At 38.5% G+C, this 24,755-nt stretch overlaps 1 protein-coding gene across 5 annotated transcripts in view; it reads right to left on the bottom strand.

The window, feature by feature from the left end:
* CKAP5 (cytoskeleton associated protein 5) overlaps positions 1–21,761 on the bottom strand; it is an 86,273-nt gene extending 64,512 nt beyond the window's left edge. For 4 of the 5 annotated variants that reach the window (XM_033119697.1, XM_033119700.1, XM_033119699.1 and 1 more), the window contains exon 1: positions 21,675–21,761. The gene's annotated coding sequence lies outside the window, so the exon portion shown is untranslated. Of the gene's footprint in view, positions 1–3,783; positions 3,867–21,674 lie in introns of those variants that run through there. The other variant, XM_033119698.1, reaches the window with a different exon arrangement.
* Positions 21,762–24,755: the final 2,994 nt, after the last annotated feature.

Genomic DNA, 24,755 nt, shown 5'->3' with positions numbered 1-24,755 from the left:
CAGCCTTAAAAAGGGACATACACTATAATTCTGACATAAGCTACAACCTAGATGAACTTTGAGGATATTATGCTAAGTGAAATAAGCCAGTCACAGAGTGACAAATGCTGTTTGATTCTACCTTCACAAGGTACTTAGAATAGTCAAAACCATACAGACAGAAAGTAGAATGGTTAATGCCAGAGGATGGATGGAGTACGGGAATAGTGGGTTATTGTTTAACGGGTATGAAGTTTGACAAGATGAAAAGAATTGTGGAGATGGATGGTGATGATGGTTGTACAACACTGAATATATTTAATACCACTGAACTGCAACTTAAAAATAGTTAAGATAGTAATAGTAAATTTTGCATTATGTGTATTTTATCACAATAAGAAAGAAGAAATGAAATATGACACATAGCTACAACATTGGTTAACTGTGAAAACATTTTGCTAAGTGAAAGAAACCAGTCACAAAGGACCATATATTGTGTGATTCCATTTACATGAAATATCCAGAGTAGGCAAATCTATAGAGACAAAAAGTAGATTGTTACTTGCCTAGGATTGGGGTGTTTGGGGATATTAGAAGGGTGATGACCAAGTGGTGCGGGGTTTCTTTTTGAAATAATAAAAATATTCTAAAATTGAATGTGATGACGATTGCACAAATCGATGAATATACCAAAAGTCATTGACTTGTACACTTTAAATGAGTGAATGGTATGTGAATTATATACTTCATTAAAACTGTTCAAACACAAACTAACAAAAAAGTTTACTAACAAAAGTCCTTAGGAGACAAGAATTATTTGTTAAAGCTACCAATCATTTTACATATGCATAGGTTGGCTGTAAAGGTTAGAGTCCTATCTAATTGTAGGATCTAGCAATAAGGAATTACTCCATTCCAATTTTACCTAAGTTCATTCACTAAATTTCCCTATGGGTAAACCATGATATGTTCAAGGAGTTCACAGGAGTACAAGATGTGCAAACAAATAATCATAATACAAGATATAATGCATGTGGAAAAGGACATTGGCAAGGGACAAATAAGGGTTATAGGAGTTCAGAGATAGGATTAACCACCAGTGAGTGAGGGATGGTCAGTGAAAATCTCGTACCTAGAAAGGACTGCATCTGAACTTAGTGATGAATAGGTGGGCTTTTTCAAAAACACAGGAGTGGAAGAGGAGACATTCTACACTGAGAAAACAAAAAAGGCAAAGTCTGGGATGTAGCATATTTAGGGAACACTGAATGGCTCCATTTATTTGAGTGTAAGATCAGAAAGGTAGACTAGGGTCAGATCATGTAGAATCTTGAACATAAAGCTAAACAGCAGAGGATGCTGATGAACTGAAGCAGGGCAATGACATGATTCTATTTACTTTAGAAAAATAAATCTAGGGTGGTAGATGCGGGTAAAGGGGATCATATATATATATATATATATATATATATATATATATATATATATATAGTGATGGAAGGAGATTTGACTCTGGGTAGGAATGGAAAGGGTGGGCAGGGGAGATGGAAAGGAGTTACATTAAAGAAGTAGAATCAATAAGCCTTAGCAACTAAGGATGTGGGAGTAGGAAGAAGAGTCTAGTAGGAGACTCCCGTCTAGGTGATGGGGGAACAGAAAAATATGTTAGACAGAAGTTCTGGGTTGTTTGGGGGAAGTAATGGAGAGGTGAGGTGAGGAATATGATAAGTTTGGTTTTAGAATTGAGAAATATGATCTTTAAGTGATTAGAAGTGTGGTACCTGGGATGAACAGAGGGTTCTGGATTTTATAAACATAAACACAGGAAAACAACTTTTCACTACACAGCAAGGTTTGATGCATTAAGAGTGAATAAAATTGCCAACAAAGAGAAGCATTAATAAAATTAATCTGAACTACTGTATATATGATGCTTGCTATGGTTCATTCAATCTAGTCCATACTACAAATATGCAGAAATTTCAAATTATTCAGAGTTCTCAGGTTTTACCCTAGCTTAAAAGAGGCAAAGGTAAGGAGGTTAGCTATGAAATAAATCTGTTCTACAGAAATATTATAATCTTACACCACTGATGTACCTAAAATGTCTTCCAAAGAGCTCAAATACCAGATAGTCCACATTGCTGAAAAGGTTTAGATGTAATTGTTTATTTTTAGACTAGAAATGTTTCCAAGGTCACACATAAAGGCAGAACTTAGAATATTGAACTGTCTGACTTTCCAGTTTAGTATTCAATTAAATAACAAATTACCTATTCAATATGCATTATGTACTATCATAACATATAAACCCATGCAATCTATGCATTTTCTCATTCATTATTAAGCAGCTAAAAGTAAGACACCAGGAGATGAAGTCATGAGTAAGGTTAGAGCTTAGGCCTAGAACCTACGTCTCCTATCTCTCAGTCCACCATTCTTCCCCACCACCCAAGGCTCCAAGGTACAGTAATTTTATTTTAAATTCCTGTACCTTGACAGCCTGTAAGATAATTAGATAGCTACTAAATAGATTGCTTTAGCTTTCTACTTGGGAAGAAGCTAAGGCAGTGAAACTATTTTATGGACTATTTCCAAGCCCTTGACCTACAAAAGCTCCTCACTATCACAATACAAGAGATCTGGATCTGATTACCATTCCTAGACTCATTCTGGCTAAGGAAATGCTACTGCAGAGGCACAGAATGAGTCTGAGGGGAGTTTGAGGAAAAATTTTGCCCACTCAAAAAGCAACCCCTTTGAATGACCGAGGTGTGATGACAGACTCACTCCAAAAAAGAAAATAATTATAAAACAAGGATAAAACAGAATACACTGATACATATCCAGAAATCTTTACTCAAACCATATCTAGGAAGAACAACTGGACTAAAGAAGCATAACAATTATGTAACTGGCATACAAAATTTAAGATTTTTATTACTTGGCCAAGCCAGCCGAACTCTCTAAGTAGCCAGTAACAAAACGGCAAGTCTTTCCTTTTAATTTAAAAAGCCTCACTGCCTCTAGGTAATTCACATTCACAAGGACAATTGTTATCCTCTTGCTAGAGTATTCTGCATTGTCAGGGGGCCAGAAATCTGAACTGCTTCTCTAGCAGATAATCTCAACAAACTTGGGTGTGCTTGCTGTCCTAATCCTGGGATGGTGGCCTCCCATAAATTCTTTCAAAGAGGGAGAAGGTTAAAGACCTGTCTCTTTCCCTTCATGCTACATATTAGCAGGAAAGAAGGTTAACTGTTAGACTCTCCCTAACAGATGATCACTGTCAATGTCTCCAAAAGGTGGACCGACACCAACACAGGCCTCTGGGGAGACGGAAAGCTAAACCTGGCTGTGAATTAGGTCAACTTTGTTACTACTCAATTGTACCAAGGTAGCTGAAAACCTAAGACGTACTCCTCCGGAAGCTACTCAAGACTCCAAATCCCAGGCTAAGGACCCAAGGCCCAGGGCACTAGATCCAGCTCCACCCATCTAGCTCAACGGGGTTATACCCGGGTAAAAGCAACCCTCTCCTTACTCCAAGTAGGAACCAGACTGGGGCAAAGCCAGGTGTTAAGCGCCACTCAAACACTGCATATCCAAACAAGCACCCTAGGGCCGCTGTCACCACCCAGAAGTAGAGCAGATGCCCCAGGCTTCAGCTCACTGCAGCCGGCATTGTTTATGCTCTTTCACCGCCTTAGCCTCTGATAGGCCAGGAAAGTCCCCTGTACTGTCCACCAGGACTTCCGGCATGGGCACGGGACGCTTGACCCTCACCCGCAGTGTGACACTTACGCTCCCTGAGCAGGGAGAGGTCGGGGGCCCTAAGGTCCGAGCAGAATCAGCAGGAACACCGGGCGGGCGGCAGCATTGGTGCGGCGGCCGCTGGGAAACGCCTCCTCCGGGGGCGGGGCAAAGAGCGCGCTGTCAGAGTGCCCGCCCCACCTCGGTCCCCCGCCCGCACACACTGGAGGCTTAAAGGCGCCGCAGCCCTTCGCCCAGAGGTCTGCAGGACGCAGGGTGCTCCTTCCGCCCACAGGGTTTCCAAGGAAAGAGGCAAATGAAGGACCCACTAGGAAGACTCTACCGCAGTTGGGTGGGCCTCTTTTTTGGTGGCAACACACAGCTAATGTTCCAGAAACAAAGGAGATAGCTAGTTCCTACTATCACAATCCCAATCCCTCCTCCAGGGATGAAAAAAATTGCTGCAGGAAAATTGCCAAAGCATCAGGGTAAATATATAGCCCCCATTATGTAAACTGCGTACTTCATTAACTTGAGCAGTGTTCTTCAAATGGCAACTCAAAGGCCCAGAAAAGAATCTGGCATCCTGTACTGCTTCACCTCACCCGTTCACTGACTTCCTTCTCTTCTCTACAATAAGAGGAATCCCCGACAGTGATGAGTAGGAAGGTAGGTAATAGGAGGCAAAATAGAAAAATAACGTTCTCCTTTTTGTGAGCAAAATGTGATCTTTCAAAAATTGGCCAAGAATTCACTAGAAGTCTATTCAGATAAAGAAATCTTGCATGCAAATACAACTGTGATACACAACAACCTAATTTAATATGAAGAGTTCTTGAGAAATTTGTAGGAGAAACTGGATTAATATCTCAGGATGTTAAGTAGTAGTCTCTGAGCTCTCCATAGGTTATCAATGAGTTTTAACTTTTTTTTTTCCTTGGGAAGAATTTTTCCTCAATCTCAGCTTACAAGGTTTGACTGCATTTTGTGTCTTCTTCATATGTCAGGAAAGAGATTTATGAGTTTTTTAAGCCTGTATTCCTCCACCTAAACTAGGTGAAAAAACACACCTTACTAAAGCCTTAAATCACCTCCAGACCAGTATGGGGCTCAATCTAGTGAAGCTAAAGACCATTTATAGGAACCCTAACACCTTCCTTCTTGAATAGGGGCTCAAGTGGAAACTTTGATTCCAAATGACAGGCATGGAGACTGCTCTCCTAGGGAGCAGACCCAGGTTACCTTCATTCAGGTCTTTAAAGAATTCAAGGCTAAGGAGATGATACTTTTGACTAAAGTAATTAAGATACTCTTTTATTATATCCCCATCAAGCTTATCACACTATTCTGAGGGTAATAATAGTTTGTAGGTCAGCCTTCCCGTTAGATTGCGAGCACCTCCAGGGCAAGGGCTGGAATGTATCTTAATCATCTTTTTCTTCCAGTGTGATATGAAATGAATACTCAATAAATATTTATCACAAAAGGTATGATCAATACTATCTTCAATGCAGGAATTCAGGTAACCTCAATATGCATAGTATAGTGCACACACACGTAAATGGATAATACCCAGTGCAGTGCTTACTAGTAAATTAAAAATTTAAAGAAAAATCCACTGATTGTTACAGCTCAGTCTTTGACATCAGAGCTCAAGATTATTATTATTACATGGATTTCTATCTTTTGTCCCAAATGCATAGATATTTTATGTAAACATTCAGGAATAACTCTTAGATTCTAGCTTAACAAATATCACAGTCCAAATACAGCTCATCTAATTTTGGTTATTGCTTCCTTTTCTTTATTATAACATGAAGAGACTAAACTGAACATGTAAAACCTTCATAATTCAACCAATTGCCGGGTAGTAACAAACAGTCTGTTTAACACGCTAAAGAAGAAACTGGTTAGGAAATGATTTAGTAAATATTATCTATGCACATGAGTAAAAAATGGAAGAGAACATGGGGAAATAATAACAATTCATGTATCAGGAAAGTAGCATTTCTTGTGCTTTAAAAAAATCTTCACTGGGGCAGGCCCAGTGGCTCAGGCGGTTGGAGCTCCGTGCTCCTAACTCCAAAGGCTGCCGGTTCGATTCCCACATGGGCCAGTGGGCTCTCAACCACAAGGTTGCTGGTTCAACTCCTCCGAATCCCACAAGGGATGGTGGGCTCAGCCCCCTGCAATTAAGATTGAACACGGCACCTTGAGCTGAGCTGCCTCCCAGATGGCCCAGTTGGTTGGAGCGCGGGCTCTCAACCACAAGGTTGCCAGTTCGATTCCTTGAGTCCCGCAAGGGATGGTGGGCTGCGCCCCCTGCAACTAGCAACGGCAACTGGACCTGGAGCTGAGCTGTGCCCTCCACAGCTAAGACTGAAAGGACAACAACGTGAAGCTGAACGGCACCCTCCACAACTAAGATTGAAGAGGACAACAACTTGATTGGAAAAAAAGTCCTGGAAGTACACACAGTTTCCCAATAAAGTCCTGTTCCCCTTCCCCAATAATAAAAAAAAAAAGGTTAAATTGCAAAAACCGCAATTACTTTAAAAAAAAAAATCTTCACTGTAATTTTTTTTGCAACAAATTAAACATAGAGAAATATTTAAACATAGAGAAATATTTAGTGCACATATTACCAGTGAAAGGAAGTTTTAAGCATTAACTAGAATTCTTTATTAGATCATATTCAATGAAGGAAACAAGCCAAGTTAGTGATTAACAGCATGGACTCTGGAACTAGAATGCTTAGTTCAAATCCTCATTGTGCTGTGTATTGGCTATGTGGCTTTGGACAAATTCCTACCTCTCTGTGCTTCTGTTTTCTATTTGTAAACAGGGAAAAATAATACTACCTACCTCACTGGGTTATTAGGAGAATTAATTGACTTAAGTTTATTATATTTGTAAAGCACTTAGAAAAGGACTTAAAATAAAGTCCATATCTAAGTATTTGGTAAATAAAATAAACAATGTTCAACAAGTATTTATTTTCTAGCTTTTCTATCATATTCCTTTTAAAAATAAAAAGCAAATATATGGCTCCCTCCAACTGGCTGTTCCTAGCTCCCGTGTTCTAGTCGCAGGAGTTAATGAGGATACGGAGGAGAGGAGAGATTCCTTGAGCTTGTAAGTTAGGTTTACTAAGGTGTAACTTACAAACAGTAAAATTCACTCTTTTTAGTACACAGTTCTATGAGTTTTGACCAACAGTCATGTATCCATCACCACAATCAAGAACATCTCCGTTAGTCAAATATATGGTGATGGAAGGAGAACTGACTCTGGGTGGTGAACACGTAATGCAATCTATATGTGATGTATTACAGAATTGTACACTGAAACCTATGTAGTTTTGTTGACCATGTCATCCCAATAAATTTTAATTAAAAAAAGAAAAGAAAGAACATCTCCGTTAGCCAAAAAACTCCCTGGTGTCCCTTTGTAGTCAATCTCTCCCCCAGGCAATCACTGATCAGTATTCTGTTACTCTGGTTTTGCCTTTTCCACAATGTCATATAAAAAGAATCATTCAGTATGCACTTTTGAGTCTGGCTTTTTTCATTTAGTATAATACAACTGAGATCACCCATGTTATAGCACAAATTGGTAGTTTGTTCCTTTTTATTGCTGAATAGTATTCCAATGTATGATCCAACACATTTTGTTCATTAATTTTCCAGTTGAAGGACATGTGGGTTGTTTCCAGTTTTGGGCAATTATGAAAAAAAAAAACTGCAAAAGATTTTTATATGAACACAAGTTTTCATTTCTCTTGGGCAAAGACCCAGGAGTGGTAATGATGGGTGGTATGGTTAAGTGTATGTTTAATTTTATATGTAACTGCCAAACTGTTTTCCTTAAAAGCAATATGAACCATTTTGCACTCCTCTTCCACTAGTAATGTATGAGTTCAAGTGTAACTAGATAACTACTATTAATTTGCAGTATGGATCTGTATTTTTATACCTATGAATTAAAGCCAGTTCTTTCTGCTATCTAGTATGAATGGTTTGGAACATACTCTTCTACTTGCAAAACCAGTCATCGCTCATTTGGTATGAATTGTGGAAGTTACTTTATAACACTTTCAAAGGGCAACATCAATGAAAATTTCTCTTTTGAATCCCATTCAAGGGCAGTCAAATCTGGTCATTTTATCTGGATCAACAAGCTATAAGGATAAACAAAAAGTAACAAACCAAAACATACACGTTACACACCTGTTAATCAGACTGGTTTTCCAATATTCAAATGAGTTTTTCTGCAGTCTAAATAAAATTCCTCAACAATCGCTTTACATAGCAAGTCATGTTAAACATCTTTATGAAAAGTAATTTCCTTGATTGGGAAGCAAAAAGAAGCTTACGAGAAAATATTTAGAAGCTTAAAAGGGGTCTGAAATTTTTGTACATTGGTGGTGGGTATGTAAATTGGAAAATATGTGATATTAACAACCTATTCCCAAGAGAATTGAAAACATATGTCCACATAAAACTTGGACATAAATGTTAATAGCAGCATTATTCATAAGAGCCCCAAAGTGGAAACAACCCAAAAATCTATCAACTGATAAATGGGTAAACCAAATGTGGTACATCCATATAATGGAATATCATTCATCCATAAAAAGGAACAGAGTGCTAATACATGCTACACCATGAGTTAACCTTGAAATCATTATGCTAAGCAAAAGAAGCCAGACACAAAAGGCCGGCCGTATGTTATATGATTCCATGGGTATGAAATGCCCAGGTCAGGCAAACCCACAGAGGCAGAAAATAGAGTCGTGGTTGCCAGGGGCTGGGGAGGGAAGCGGGAAAGATAGGGAAAGGAAGAATAGGGAGTTACTGCTATGAAGTCTCTTTTGGGGGGTGATAAAAATGTTCTGGAATTAGACAGTGGTGATGACTGCACAACTTTGTGAATACATTAAAAGCCACTGAATTGTATGTGCACTTTAAAAGGATAAATTTTATGGCATATGAATTGTATCTCAATTGTAATAAAAAACTTATTGATGGGAGAATGAATAAACAAGCTGTGTGTGGTATATTCTCAGAAAAGATTATATACAGCAGTGAAAACAAATGAAGTAAAAAAAGAATTTCACAAACCATGCTGAGAAAAACAGCTAGTTACTGAAGAACGTATATGATTATACAAACAAATAATATACTGTTTAGGGACACACACATTTGTGGTTAAAGTAAAAAGAAAAATGCAAGGAGGATACACTGAAAACTGAGCATAGTAGAGAAGGCAGAGAATATAACTCAGGGTGCAATTAAGGAGGGTTGCACAGGATACTGGTAATGATCTTAAATTGGGTGGTATGAACATGAGAGTTTCCTTTTAAAATTTAAAACATAAATAATTTATTATTTTTAAAAAGTATTAAATATTCTATGAGTTTAAAAATGAAACAAAAAAAGCTCTGCCTCTAGCTAATAGGATCTTATAATTTAAAAAGTTCCATACTATAGGGTTCAAGCTGAAATGTTAGGAAAGCACTTTTTTTTTTTTTTTTAAAGAGAGAAGTACTGGGCTGGAAAGAAGAAAATTTACATCCCCAAATCCCTACTCTGCCATTATTAACTAGCTGTGAAACCTCAGGGAAGTCACTTAATCTTTGGGGGCTGTAGTGTTCTCATGCATAAAACAAGGAGTTTGTATTAACAACTCTCCCACCTCTAAAATTTAATGAAACAGTATTCCACAACAACTATTTATGTATAATAAATAGCAAGCTTGCAATTCCAAGTTTTTCAGAACTAACGTATCTGCAGTTCAAGTTAAATGTCTAGAAAATGCTCTACTTCAGTGGTAAAAATCTCAAAGCCCCATTCTCTTTGGCCCTTGGTTAAATTACTATAAAGAAATAGTTTGCTTTATGCTAGAATCACAGAGGTAGTGATAACACACCCATAGTTTGCATACATGTGGGTTTTACCATTATTTTTCTTTTTCAGGCACTCCTAACCCTGGTAGAATATATTTTGTCCCCAGGTCAAAAAGTACAGATTCACAGAAGCCATTCAAAAATGCAAAATTTTAATTATTAGTCTCTTCTGCCTGCCAAAGAAATATGGTAAAAAGTAAAAAACACTGATTCAAGAAGTGAGAAACATGAATTGTATTTCCTTCTCCATACACAAAGTACTGAGAAGAAAAGCTTCTGAATCATTTAGTCACAGCTAGCACAATTTATAGCACCAAGTAGTCAGCATCAACATTCAGAGAGGCTTTTCTGGGGTGTGTACTCACGGTGCTACACCAAGCTGAACATTCTACTATCAACCATCACTGAAAAGGGATTTAAAAGTGATACATTAAAAGCTCGGGGCAGATGGTTTCACTGGAGAATTCTACCAAACATTTGAAGAAGAATTAACACCAATCCTCTTGAAATCCTTCCAAAAAATCGAAGAGGGGACATTTCCAAACTCATCCAATGAGGCCAGTATTACCCTGATACCAAAGCCAAACACACTACAAGAAAACTACAGATCAATATTGCTGATAAATATCGGTGTAAAAATCCTCAACAAAATACTAGCAAACCCAATCCAACAGCGTATTAAAAGGATTACATATCATAACCAAGTGGGATTTATTCCTGGAATGCAAGGATGGTTCAACATACCATAATTAATCAACGAGTATATTATATCATTGTCCTTCATTAAAAGAATGCAGGACAAAACCCATATGATCATCTCAATTGATGAAGTAAAAAGCATTTGACAAGATTTAATACTTTCCTTGATAAAAAAAAATACAATCAACAAACTAGGAATAGAAAGAAATACCTCAACATAATAAAGACCATTTATGAAAAAGCCCACAGCTAACATCATACTCAATGGAGAAAGACTAAAAGCTTTTTCTCTTAGATCAGGAACAAGGCAAGGATGCTATTCGTGCTAGCCATTCCTATTCAATATAGTATTGGAAGTCTTAGAGCAATTAGGCAAAAAAAAAAAAAAAAAAAAAAGAATAAAAGGCATCTAAACTGTAAAGTAAGAAACCAAATTATCTTTGTTTGCAGATGACATAATCTTATATGTAGAAAACCCTAGAGATTCCACAAAAGAAAATTGTCAGGATAAATGAATTCAGCGAAGTTTCAAGAAACAAAATCAACACACAAAAATCAGTTGTGGGCAGACGGATGGCTAATTGGTTAGAGTGGGAGCAACGAGTGTGGGCAAGGCGGCTGCCGGTTGGATTCCCACATGGGCCAGCAAGCTCCGCCTTCTGCAACTAGAATGAAGTCAATGAGCTGTTGCTCAGCTTATGGGTGGCCAGATGGCTCAGCTGGTTGGAGCACGTTCTCTCAACCACAAGGTTGCTGGTTCGACTCCTGCAAGGGATGTTGGGCTCCACCTCCTGCAACTAACAATAGCAACTGGACCTGGAGCTGAGCTGCGCCCTCCACAACTAAGACTGAAAGGACGACAACTTGACTTGGAAAAAGTCCCGGAAGGAAACACTGTTCCCCAATAAAGTCCTGTTCCCCTTCCCCAGTAAAATATTAAAAAAAAAAAAAAAATCCGTAGTGTTTCTATAAACTGACAATGAACAATGTGAAAAGGAAACTAATAAAACAACTCCACTTACAACAGCATCAAAAAGAATACTTAGGGGCCGGCCCGGTGGCTCAGGCGGTTAGAGCTCCATGCTCCTAACTCCGAAGGCTGCTGGTTCGATTCCCACATGGGCCAGTGGGCTCTCAACCACAAGGTTGCCGGTTCAACTCCTCGAGTCCTGCAAGGGATGGTGGGCTCTTCCCCCTGCAACTAAGATTGAACACGGCACCTTGAGCTGAGCTGCTGCTGAGCTCCCAGATGGCTCAGTTGGTTGGAGCGCCTCGTCTCAACCACAAGACTGCCGGTTCGACTCCCACAAGGGATGGTGGGCTGTGCCCCCTGCAACTAACAACGGGCAACTGGACCTGGAGCTGAGCTGCGCCCTCCACAACTAAGACTGAAAGGACAACAACTTGACTTGGAAAAAAAGGCCTGGAAGTACACACTGTTCCCCAATAAAGTCCTGTTCCCCTTCCCCAATAAAAATAAATAAATAAAAATTAAAAAAAAAAATACTTAGGAATAAACCTAATAAAGGCGATGAAAGAGTTGTACACTGAAAACCAGAAAACAATGCTGAAAGAAATTAAAGAAGACACAAATAAATGGAAAGACATCCCATGTCTATGGACTGGAAGACTTATAAAGATGTCTATACTACTGAAAGTGATTGACAGATTCAACACAACTTCCTATTAAAATCACAATAGCATTTTTTGCAGAGAAATAGAAAAATTCATGTTAAAATTCATATGGAATCTCAGAGGACCATGAATAGCCAAAACAACTTTGAAAAAGAATAATGTTGGAGAACTCACACTTCCTGACTTCAAAATATATTATAAAGCTACAGTAATCAAAATAATGGGGTACTGGAAATAAGACAAATAGACAAATGGAATCAATTAGAGAAATCAGAAATAAACTCTCGCATGAGGGTCAAATGATCTTTGACAAGGGTGCCAAGACCTCTCAGTGGGGAAAGGACAATCTCTTCAACAAATAGTGTCGGGAAAACTATATGTCCATGTGCAAAAGAATCAAGTCAGATCTTTATCTAACACCATATACAAAAATTAACTCAAAATGATTAAAGACTTAAATGCTAAGATTTAAAACTATAAAACTTCTAGAAGAAAACATAGAGGAAAAGCTTCTGACATTGGAATAGGCAATGATTTCTTAGATATGATGCCAAAAGAACAGGCAACAAAAGAAAACAAACAAATAAAAAACAAATGAGACTACATCAAACTTAAAAACTTTTGTGCATCAAAGGACACAACAGTGTAAAATGGCAACCTACAGAACTGAAAAAAATATCTGTAAATCATGTATCTGATAAGGGGTTAATATCCAAAAAATATGAAGAACTATAATAACACAAACCCAAAAAATCCAATTTAAAAAAATTGGCAAAAGACTTTATTTTTCCAAAAATTATATACAAATGATCAAGAAGCACATGAGAAAATACTCAACATCACTAATCATCAGAGAAAGCAAGTCAAAACCACAATGAGATATCACCTTGCACCCAGTAGGGAATGGTTACTATCAAACCCTCCCCCACAAAACAACAACAAAAAAACAAAACAAAAACAGAAAATAAATGTTGACAAGAATGTAGAGAAATTGGACCTCTGGGCACTGTTGGTGGAATTGAAAATGGTGCAACTTCTATGGAAAACAGTATGGAGGTTGCTCAAAAAATTAAAAATAGAATACATATTATCATATGATCCAGCAATTCCACTTCTGAGTATATACACATTTACCCAAAAGAATCGGAAGCTGGGTCTAAAGAGGTTTGTACACCCATGCAGCACTATTCACACCAGCCAGAGGTAGAGGAAACTCAAATGACCATCGAAGGATGAATAGATAAACAAAATGTGGTATATACATACAATGGAATATTAGCCATAAAATGACATAAATTCTATCATGCTAAATATGGATGAACTTTGAGGACATTAAGCTAAATGAGAGAGCCAGGCACAAAAAGACAAATAGTATGATTCCACTTATATGGGGTATCTGAACTAGTAAAATTCATAGAAACAAAAAGTATAACGGTGGTTACCAGGGGTTGGGGGAAAGGAGAAATAGGGAGTTATTTAAGGAACACAGAGTTTCAGATTTACATGATGAAAAAGTTATGGAGATGTTTTACAACGATGTGAATGTACTTAATTAACCACCTTAAATTTCAGACTTCTGGCCTCCAGAATTCTGAGAATAAATTTCAGTTGTTTTAAGCCACCAAATTTGTGGTAATTTGTTACAGCAGCCATGGAAAACTAATACAACATTGTACATGTTTGAGAGCCCACAAAAATTTTCTGGAAGGGTCCATAGAAAACTGTTAACCATGGCTATTTCCAAGAAGTGTGTCTAAGGTGGCTGGCTAAAGAACTTCTACTTTTCACTTTAATACCTACATGCCTACTTTTTAAATATACAATCTTAAATTTTTTATCATAATATTTTTAAAAGCTCTAAAAATTAAACATTCCAGCTTGGAATCTTGAAGCTAGTTCTGTCTACACTCATCCCATAAAATAAGCCTCACTTCCCCCACTTAACATGTTTTTGGGCAGCATAGCTCCTTTGAAAGAAGGAATTGAGTCTTATTTATTATCCCAGCATGTAGCAGAATGATTTGTACTCTAGTATATAATTCCTAAAATTGCATAATTTCATCAAATCATGGAAGATTTAGATATTCAATAAGTGAGTTTCTTGAGTTGTTTATAAATAAAATTTTGTATGTTGAATGTGTATGTCAAATGTGTCAGGAAAACACCTTATATTTAATAGAATTCTGAAGTAAATCCTTTTTCGAAGTGAAAAACTGCTCAGTGACAGATTTTGAAATTTTATACAATTTTTGCCACTGTTTTCTTAGTTACCTACTTTTTGATTATAAAATCCATTAAAAGAGGGTAATTTTAATTTTAGAATCTTTCACTTTGGCAAAGCTACGGCAGTCGAACAGATGCTCGCAATAAATCTTATTGTAGAGAGCTCTAGTCAAGATTAAATTCAATCTAAATCTGTCATGTTGGGCTGTGGAGTTAGACAGACCTGAATTCTAAAACTTGCTCTGCCACACATTAGCTCAGCCTCCGTTTTATCATTCATCATAAGAGTGCCATGTTCATGTGGTTCCTTATTTAATAGACACTTCTAAAACAGCATGTGCCAGACTCTATTCTAAGCACTTCACATGTACTAACTCATTCAATTCTCTGAACTCTAGGTTGATACTATTATCCTCATTTTACAGAAGAAAAAACTGAGGCACAGAGTTTAAGTAACTTGCCTAAGGTAATTCAACTAATTGTTGTTATGAAGATTAAATGAGATTTTGCCTTATAGATGTTAAGAATCCCCCCAAGTATCTGTTATTCTTTGGGTGTACAAGCAATCTATTCCTTTTTATCCTATAGAAAGCAGATTTACTGTTACTTAAACAAGTAAATGCCATTTTACAATACTCGGGAACCATCCATATTTTGTTTGGAAGAATATCCCATATTAAACATTGCTCAAAATAAGCAGGCAGTCCTCTGTTAAAAATAAAAAAAGCTGTTTTTATTTACTGCACAGAGATTCTAGACACAGAATTTGGTCTTTACTCCCAAGTGAAGCACTTACACTAGTTTTAGTCTGGGAGAGATTCATGAGACTTTTTTTAAAGGAATGTACCACATTTTTAAAAAGGACTAAAAGAAAAGTGTGTAATTACAGTACTGAAAAAAAATTCCTAAAATCTACACATGACAGACTTCATACTGCAAGGTGATAAGGACATAAAATGATAAAACAAACACTGCAAACAAATACAAAAGAGAAGAAATAATAAAACAGCAAAATTGATTAGGGAATGAGATGTTCTAAACAGCCAAGTTTGCCAGAGATGAGGTTTATCCCTGAAACACCACTTATTTATTTTTTTATACTGATCTAAGAAAATACATAAGTCTCTTAGACTTAAACAAAGTACACTAATAATCATTTCAACTTTTCAGGGTAATCCCGTTGAGTAATCAATGCAGCAATACCCTCAAGATCTATGGCCACAGAGGTGTGAGAGACTCTTACACCAAACTAAATGTTTCCAATGTGGTTTTGAATTTTAATGTTTTATTATTTTGTAGCTTTCCTTCCTCAACCTTTGTGATCAAGCTAGCACTTCTAGATAGCTTGCAGTAGTGCCACCTTTCTAATTTTAGCCTTGATTTAAAGAATGAAGCAGTATTGTGCATAAAATTGTGCATAAAGAAGAGCAGGATCTACTTGAGGGAAATCAATAAAATTTGTGGTATCTACTTAGGCTGCTGAAAAGACTTTTTTGGTTTATTTCCTGGCAGTTGACGTTTGGATAAATAAAATGCTACTTTAAGTCTTATGATTGAAAAAAAATAAAAGGACATCCACATTAAACAAAAGAATTTCATTTCAAGAAATACTTGAGACTACTCAACCTTTTCTTATCTTTATAGAAAGTACCTAAAAGTCACTAACAACCTACTAAGAAATATAATCAAGATATCAAAAAAATAGGTCTATCTCAATAAAATAACATAAATCATGTCTGAAGAGACACAGGGTCAACATGGCTTATCTGACATCATATCTATGCCCAAAATGTATGAACATTCAAACTGAGTCAGAATTTATGCTTTGAATGCATCTCTAAACAAAGATCATGTCCCAGTAAACAAACAACTATTTACCAAGTCTTGGAAAACAATATTTTCTATGGCACTTAAAAAGCGTTACCAGGAGAAAAAAGTTAGATCTCAATACAAAAATAAGTTACAAAAAGGACTTGTTTGGGACATAAGTTTCCTCTGAAAGTTGGAGAGAACTGTATGAAATCATGTTTAAGCTTAACATAAACACAGGTGGAAGGACACAGAAACAGCTATATGTATGTGCATATACATGGCTTAGTATACATACATATATTCTCCTGAGCTGTCTACTGAGCACACTGAACACCCAGGTTTTGGTTTCTATGTACCACTGTCCAATAAAAGGAACGAGGACTCCTTGGAGAAATGGCTGCTTCTAGGGTTGAGGCAGGGAAAATATAAGATGAGCCTGGAGCATCTTGTAATAACACAAATGCTCAAAGAGAAAAAAAGAATGGGGGCATGTCAAAGGGACACAGGAGCCAATCTGAAAGAGCTCTCAATAGTCAAAGTTGGAACAATTAGAGGAAATAAATAAATAACGTAGAATCAGACTATAACTCAAAGTACAAAACAGATACACATACTAAAATAGATAACTGGTTGAATAAAGAAATAAATGGGGCAAGAAGAGACAAATCTTCCTTAGAAAATTCCGAACAATCTATGTAGATACTCTTCCCTCCAGGAAGTGGAACTTAAGCCCACCACCCGCTTTGAGGGTGGACTAGATTTAGTGACTGACTTCCAAAGACCAGGTATAAAAAAGGAAAAACAGTAACATTGCTACTTAACTTAGCAAACACGACCTTAACCAAGTGGTCAAGGTTAACATCATCAGCGATGTCATGTGGACGTCACATATTCTCTGATGAGAAAAGATGGTAGTCTTTTCCAAAAATACGTAACCCTTGTCTAATAATGAGAAAAACATCAGACAAACCCCCAAACAAGGGATATTCCATAAAACAAATGACTACGTACCCCACAAAATTGTCAAGGTCATAAAGACAAGAAAGACTAAGAAACTGTCAAAGACCAGAGAAGACTAAGAGAGATGACAACTAAATGTAATCCCTGAGGGGGCCGGCCCGGTGGCTCAGGTGGTTGGAGCTCCATGCTCCTAACTCCGAAGGCTGCCGGTTCGATTCCCACATGGGCCAGTGGGCTCTCAACCACAAGGTTGCCAGTTCAATTCCTCAAGTCCCACAAGGGATGGTGGTCTCCGCCCCCTGCAACTAAGATTGAACACGGAGCTGCCGCTGAGCTCCCGGATGGCTCAGTTGGTTGGAGCGCGTCCTCTCAACCACAAGGTTGCCAGTTCGACTCCCGCAAGGCATGGTGGGCTGTGCCCCCTGCAACTAGCAACGGCGACTGGACCTGGAGCTGAGCTGTGCCCTCCACAACTAAGACTGAAAGGACAACAACTTGAAGCTGAACGGCACCCTCCACAACTAAGACTGAAAGAACAACAGCTTGACTTGGAAAAAAGTCCTGGAAGTACACACTTCCCCAATAAAGTCCTGTTCCCCTTCCCCAATATAAATAAATAAATAAATAAATGTAATCCCTGAATTGGATCTTGAAACAGAAAGGCAATATGAGTAGAAAACCTGTAGAAATCCAAACAATATCTGGAGTTGAGTTAAAAGTAATGCATCAGTGTTGGTTTCTTAATTTTGACAAATGTACCATGTAAGATTTTAACAGTAAGGGAAATTAGTTGAGAGATACATAGAAATTCTATGTATCATCTTTGTAACTTTTCTGTAAATCTAGAATTATTACAAAATACAAAGTTCATTTAAAAAAGTTTCCTCTTTAAAAACAAAAACTGTCATTTCTCTTTTAAAAAGTCATGGCCATGAAAAAATAATTATTTTTTTTAAAGAGGGAGCACTACACACCTACTAGAATGGGGGAAAAAAACAAAAAAAACAAAACACCACAACCCAAAAATTAAATGCTGACAAAATGTGGAGCAAAAGGAACTCTCAGTTATCGTTAGTGAACATGCAAAATGGTACAGCCACTTTGGAAGAAAGTTTGGCACTTTCTTACAAAGCTAAATACTGTTTTAACCATATGATCCAATAATCACACACCTAGGTATTTACCCAAATTAACTGAAAATTTATAGGCACACAAAAATCTGTACACAAATGTGTATAGCAGCTGTGTTCATAATTGTCAAAAACTAGAAGTGTCCAAAGATATCCTTCAATAGGTGAATGGAGAAACAATCTGTGACACATCCATACAATGGATTACTCAGCAATAAAAAGAAATGAGCTGTCAAGCCACGAAAAGACATGGGAGATCCTTAAATAGATATTGCTAAATGAAAGAAGCCAGTATGAAAAGGGTGTATGTTGTATGACTCCAATTATATGACATTCTGGAAAAGGCAAAACTATGAACAATAAAATGATCAGTGGTTGCTGGTGATGGGGGGAAAGGAAAGGACAAATAGGTGAAGTACAGGGAATTTTTAGGGCAGTGAAACTATTCTCATGATATTGTAACGGTAAATAAATGATATTATCCATTTATCAAAACCTACAGAACTTAACAACATAAAGAATGAACTTGAATGTAGGCCAATTTTAAAATCAGGAGGTTGCTTTTTAAATTTAGGAAGTTGGGGGCTCTCAGAAAATGCAAACTGTGATAAAAGAATTTAACTGTTTAACAAATGAAACAACCTTACTTTGGGGGGAGGGGGGAAGTGCTGACCTAGGTAATTTCAGAAATGAATGGGGTCTTGTAAGACTAAAGGCAAAAGGAATTGCACAAAAGCACTGTACTCTAGTTGATAAAGTTGTTTCCCATAGGGGTATGGGTTAACAATTCACAGATAGGGGGGGAAAATCTGTGCTCTGCTTTCATTTCTGTGAGGAAATCAGGCAAAATACAAGCAAACAATAAATGACCTATCAGAGAGCAATAAATGCTATGAAGTAAATAAAAATGAAAAGTAAGGTAAAAGTGATCAAGAGGGCTACTCTAATTGAAAGCTTAGCAGATCCCTCTTTAAGGAGATGATATTTGAGTTGAGACCTGAGTGGAGCCTATATACAAAGACAGGCTCGAGGCAGGGATAGAGCAGGGTGGGAAGTTCCAGAAGAGAACAGCAAACTCAAAGGCCAAAAAGAATAAGCTTAATGCGTTTGAGATATATCAAGTAGATAGGACAACTGCCCTGATTGGAATGAACTAAGTAACATATTCTGAAATCTAGAGGTAAGAATATGAGAATCATTTAAGAATCTCAAATCTCTTACTAACAATTGTCACCCCAATAAATTTTAATTTAAAAAAAAAAAAGAAAAAAGAAAGGTTGAATTATAGAAAAACAAACAAAAAAAGAATCTCAAATCTCTCCAACACTGACCACCAGGAATCCATTAATGATAATTAGATCAAGATCTTAATTTTATGCTCCCCTGTACCCTCCCCACTGTCACAGCTATCCATCTCCCATATGGTAAATATTGTATTTTGAACTGCTTCATCTTGCCTCTAAAAACTACCACGCCTATGATCCCTATTTCATCATGTCTCTGATAGAAGTATCCCTAACAGATCCTATTACTTCATATAATACAACCACAGGTTAAAAGCAAAGGCCCTGGACATAGACTAACTTGGGTTCAAATTCAGGTTCTATCTGTTGTACGCGAATGATCTTGAAGAAGTTGCAAAACATTTCTAAGACTCAGTTTCCTCATCTGTAAAAAGTTATGAGGATTAAAAATGATAAAACGTGGTACCCAGTGAGTATTCAATAAATGTTAGTCACTGCTAGAAGTAGTTGAGCATTTATATTGTTCAAGAATCAGAGCTGGGCCAGAGGGGTTATGGAAACTACAACTTGCTAAAGCAAATTGTTTGAGAGATAAAATTGTCAAACTCCCTTAGGTCAGAAGCTTTGTCTTTTTCTGGTTCATTAGTCTATTTATTCCCAGACTCTAGAACAATCTTTAACACACAGTAGGCATCAATTTCAATATTTGTTGAATGAGATTCCATTAAGTCAAAGTAACCTAAGAGAACCTTACTTTACTCCAATATAAAGAAAGTTTTCATTCCCCATCAAGATTTTTAACAATATCCTAAGGCATTGTTAAAGATGTTTATTATTTTTAATTGCCTCACCAAAACCTAGAACAGTGTTTATAATAGTAAGGTACTCAAATTTATTGCAATTAAAACTCTGCTGCTAAAACTGAGCTGTCAGCTGTAGAAGGCTATACCACTGTTCGTAATTCAAAGCTGATGATCAAAACTTTAAAAGTAATAAAGTATAAGGTATGTTAATTGTTATGGAATACCTTTGCCTGCCATTGCCTGAATGAACAGACTTTAAAAACTTATATTAATTTTTTCTCATGAGTTTACCAACTAGGTTTAATTTTTACTGACAAAATTAATTGATTTCACCCTTCTCTATATCATTAAATTTTGTAAAAACATTAAAGTTTGTCCAGTCACTTAAGAAAAGTCCAAATCTTTTAGACTTCTTAAAGTTTTCAAAAGATTGGTACCTTAATTTATTGGCTCTTTAGGTCAAAGAAGGACTTTTCAGGGTGATTAAAATGGAGATAGGAGGGGTTCACCTCTCTAAAAATGAGTTTTCAATTACTATAATTATGTATAAAATAAGACAGGCAGCATTTCTGGGCCAAGATTTGATGCCTTGGTTCCCACGAGAATTAAATTAGAGCCATGCATAAATTTGGGGCAAGTTCTGCAAAATTCACTTCATCCTCTATTGATGCTAAATAAAAAACTCAGTTAAGATTCACAACGCGAATGTTTTCTAACACACATTAGCCACTCTGGCAACACCCCTTTCATCATCTTCTATCCCAGAAACAAAACGGGATGCATTTAAATCCTGCCTGACAATTACCACGATTGCAGGGTAGCTCTCTCAACAGCCAAAGAGTAAGAGCGAAAAAGTAAGAATCTCGTTCAAGTACCAAGGCCTGCTCAACGTGAACTGCTGGTGATTGTATTCGTCCCTTAAACCTTCAGAGCTGGAAAGATACCTCAACTCTACTGACACCTTTGGAGAGGGGAAGCAGGCGTAAGGGCGGAGCAGTATGATCGGAATTGTTAAAATCGCAGCAAGTCGGAGGGGACCAGGTGCGCAGGCAGGGCCCGGTACCGCTGTCCTTGTCACGCTCTGAGGCGACCAGGCCCTGCGCAACCACCACGGCCCTCATAGGCTCTTATTCACTCATTCATTCATTTAACAATTACGCGATGGACACTGTAGCAGGGCCGTTTCACAGGGTCCCCGCCCCAGTCCCGGAACACCCTCAGCCGCCAGGCGCGGCCCTGCGCCTCCCGCATCCCTAGGACGCTGCCGGCCGCACCTCGCCGCGGCGCGCTCGGGTCATCCGGAGCCAAGCCCCGGCCTCGGCCGCACACGAGTGCCCACGCCCCCCGCCCTTCCAGTTGCCGGTCCCCCGGCCTCCGCCCCGCTTTGCCGCCTCAGACCCGCCGGGTTCGTGGGGAGAGGGAGGCGCGCGTCCGTGGAGCCCCCCGCCCGGGATTCAGGGACCCTCGGCGCGCGTGACGCCGGGATCCAGGGGCCTGCGCGGGTGGGTAGGGGCCACTGCCCACTCACCTCCGCCGGGTCAGAACCAAGGGGCCTGCTCTAAGCCGTTTGAAACCGCTTGGGCCGCCGCGCACCCCGCAGTGTCCTCGTTGTTTATTGGTCCTCGACGGACCGCCCATCGCCCTGTTATTGGTTCATTTGAAGGGACAGTGGGCACGCGCCGCCCGCAGCCTTAAAGGAGCCGCGCGCGATCTTGTTTCCTTGGGGACCTGCGCTGCCTGTCTGGTGGGGAAGAGGTTCGCTGGAGCGAAAGCTGCCGACCACCCGGCAAAGAAGGGCTAAAGGTGTGTGGAGAATTAGTTGTGCATCCCCAGCCGTCAGCATGCTTGCTTTTTTAAATTATAGATATTTAAGCGGCTGTCAACACCTGGCAATTTTTTAAAAAGTCATTTCATTCAGCAGATATTTGTGCAGCTAAGTGCATGAGGGAAACAAGAGAAGCAGCTGGGGTATAATGGAAGGAGCAGTAAATGAAGCAGGATGCTGGGTTTGGTCTTGGACCTGCTCTGTGTAAACCATTTTCTCAGTAAATCATCTGGAGCTTAATTTCCTCATCTGGAATTTAGTTTCCTCATCTGTAAAACAGGATAATGATGTTTTCCTTAAAAGCTTAGTGAGGCTTTAATATAACTAAATGAATGTCTAAGAGAGGCCTTTTGAACAGTAACACATTCTGCAAAAGCTTAATACTCCTCTTATTTATAAAATGAGAGGCTTGGTTAATATGACCTCTAAAATTCTTATTCAGCTCTACATTCAGTGTTTCTAGGAATAAGATCAGGTCCTCATTTCCAAGAAATTTGCAAAGGACACTGGTCAGAGGAACAAAACAGAGTAGTCACTAAAATTCAAAGCAGTTAAGACTATATAACAGAAAAGCTGTAGATACTTAGTAATGGGAGAAATTTGATGAGGAGGGATCTGTGAAGGGGATGGACTTTTAATCTGGGATTTAAAGAACATGTAATTACCTAACAGGTTAAAAAATAGAAAGGGAATGGATAAAAGTAATAAAACAATAATTTTTTTAATCTATCAATTTGGCAAAGATGAAGAAGTTTAACAACCGTTGGTTGGCCAAGATTTTGAGAAACAGACACTCAAACTCACTGTTGGTAAGAATATTGTGAGGCTCCAGAGCCAGTCTCCCCAGAATGTGCTACCCTAGCATGCAGATTATTTCGAGCTGAAAACAATTAAAGCCCCAAAAATCCGGGGAGAGTTTTTTACCTCCCCCCCTCACACCCCCACCCTACCTGCCGAAGAGATTCGGATGGAAAAACATGCTTCAGGAAGGGAACCTTAGCATATTCACCTTAGCACATATGAATGAAGTATGGCAGACGGAGAGGATCCAAGAAAAATATGTTCCACTAGATTCCCCTTTGTCCCATTGTTTCTGGGTGGCCCTGCCAGAATTTATTTACCAAATGTTTGCTCTTTCTCCCTACCTGTGAATTGCCTACCTCCACCTCCTTAGTCCAAAATGACATATATACCTCATTTTGCCTCACTGTCTTTGGAATTATCATCCTTATGTGACTTCCCTGTGAGCATGTATTAAAATCTGATTTTCTCCTGTTAATCTGCTGTATGCCATCTGAATTATTCCACCAGCCAGAAGAACTAAAGGACTAAGGAGAAAGTCTCCCCAGACGGAGAGTATACTTGGTGCAAACTGGTGCAGTTATTAAAATGTAAAATGTACATAACCTTTGGCCCACTAATGCCACTGTTTAGGAATTTGTCCTATAGCTCTATGCAAGTATGAAAAAAAAAAAACGTCCAAAGATATTCATTGCTTAAGATAGGGGAGGAAAAAAAGAAAACCTTGGAAATTACACGTCCATTCATAGGGAACTTGTTTTATAAATTATTGTATATTCAACTGTTAAAAAGAATGTGGTTAACCTGTGCTGGTGTAGGAAAATACACACATTTTGTTTAATTGAAAAAAGGAGGCAGGCTCGGTGGCTCAGGTGGTTGGAGCGCGGGCTCCTAACGCTGAGGTCGCTGGTTCGATTCCCACATGGGTCAGTGAGCTGCACCAGTGAGCTGCGCCCTCTACAGCTAAGATTGTGAACAACAGCTCTCCCTGGAGCTGGGTGCCCATGCCAGGGGCTGCTGTGTGCTGCCAGGAGCGGCTGGTGGCCAGTGTCGGGTCAGCAGCCATCATGAGTGGCCAGCAGCCAGTGAGCACTACTGTGAGCTGCTGTGTGTGGCCGACCAATGACTGGTGAGCGACCAATTGCAGTGCAAGGCTCATAATACCAGCATGGGCCATGAGTTGTGTCCTACACAACTAGACTGAGAACCTACAGCTTGAACTGGAGTTGGGGAGGTCAGGGGAGGTGAAAGAAGGGGGGAAAAAGGTAAGTTGCAGAAAAGCACATATAGAATGACTTTATCATATATGTACAGTGGTACCTCGGTTTTTCGAATAAAATCCATTCTGAAAGACCATTCTAGTTCAGAAACATTAGAAAACTGAGGCACAGTTTCCCCATAGAAAGTAATGCAAAATAGATTAATCCGTTCCAGACCTTTAAAATCAACCCCTAAAACTGCAAATTTAGCATGAATTTTACTATCTAATGATACCATAGATCCATAAAATTTACAGCGTTCGTAAACCGAAATGTTCGTCAACAGAGACTTTCGAAAACCGAGGTACCACTGTATGTGTATGTGTGTGCATGCCTGAAAATGGTTAAAACATTTCTGGAATTTCAAGAAACTATTTAATAGGGTGACTTGGTAGGGAGGGAAATGAAATTTTTACCATTGTTTGTTTGTTTATTTATTTATTTATTTATAGTAGAAGGAGAAGGGAGAACGTCCAGTAGCAGGAAAAGTAGGAGCCGGGGCAAAGAAAGAAACAAGAAAGTGCATTGTATATAGGGAATTGAACATGTGGCTTTGATTTTAGAACAGGGTTCATTTCGGGAAGTAGTAGGATACAAGATTAAAAGAGAAAGTTAGGAACAATTCTTACAGGGTCTTGAATACTAGGGTAAGGAATTCATACTTTATTTAAGTAGGAAATGGGGAGCTATTGACGGTTTCTGAGCAAGGGAGTGACAAAATCAA

The sequence above is a fragment of the Rhinolophus ferrumequinum genome, chromosome 11, assembly GCF_004115265.2.
Source record: "Rhinolophus ferrumequinum isolate MPI-CBG mRhiFer1 chromosome 11, mRhiFer1_v1.p, whole genome shotgun sequence".
Classification (NCBI taxonomy): Eukaryota; Metazoa; Chordata; class Mammalia; order Chiroptera; family Rhinolophidae; genus Rhinolophus; species Rhinolophus ferrumequinum.
Note: the sequence above shows the minus strand (reverse complement) of the source record. Positions and strands in the feature narration are given on the sequence as shown.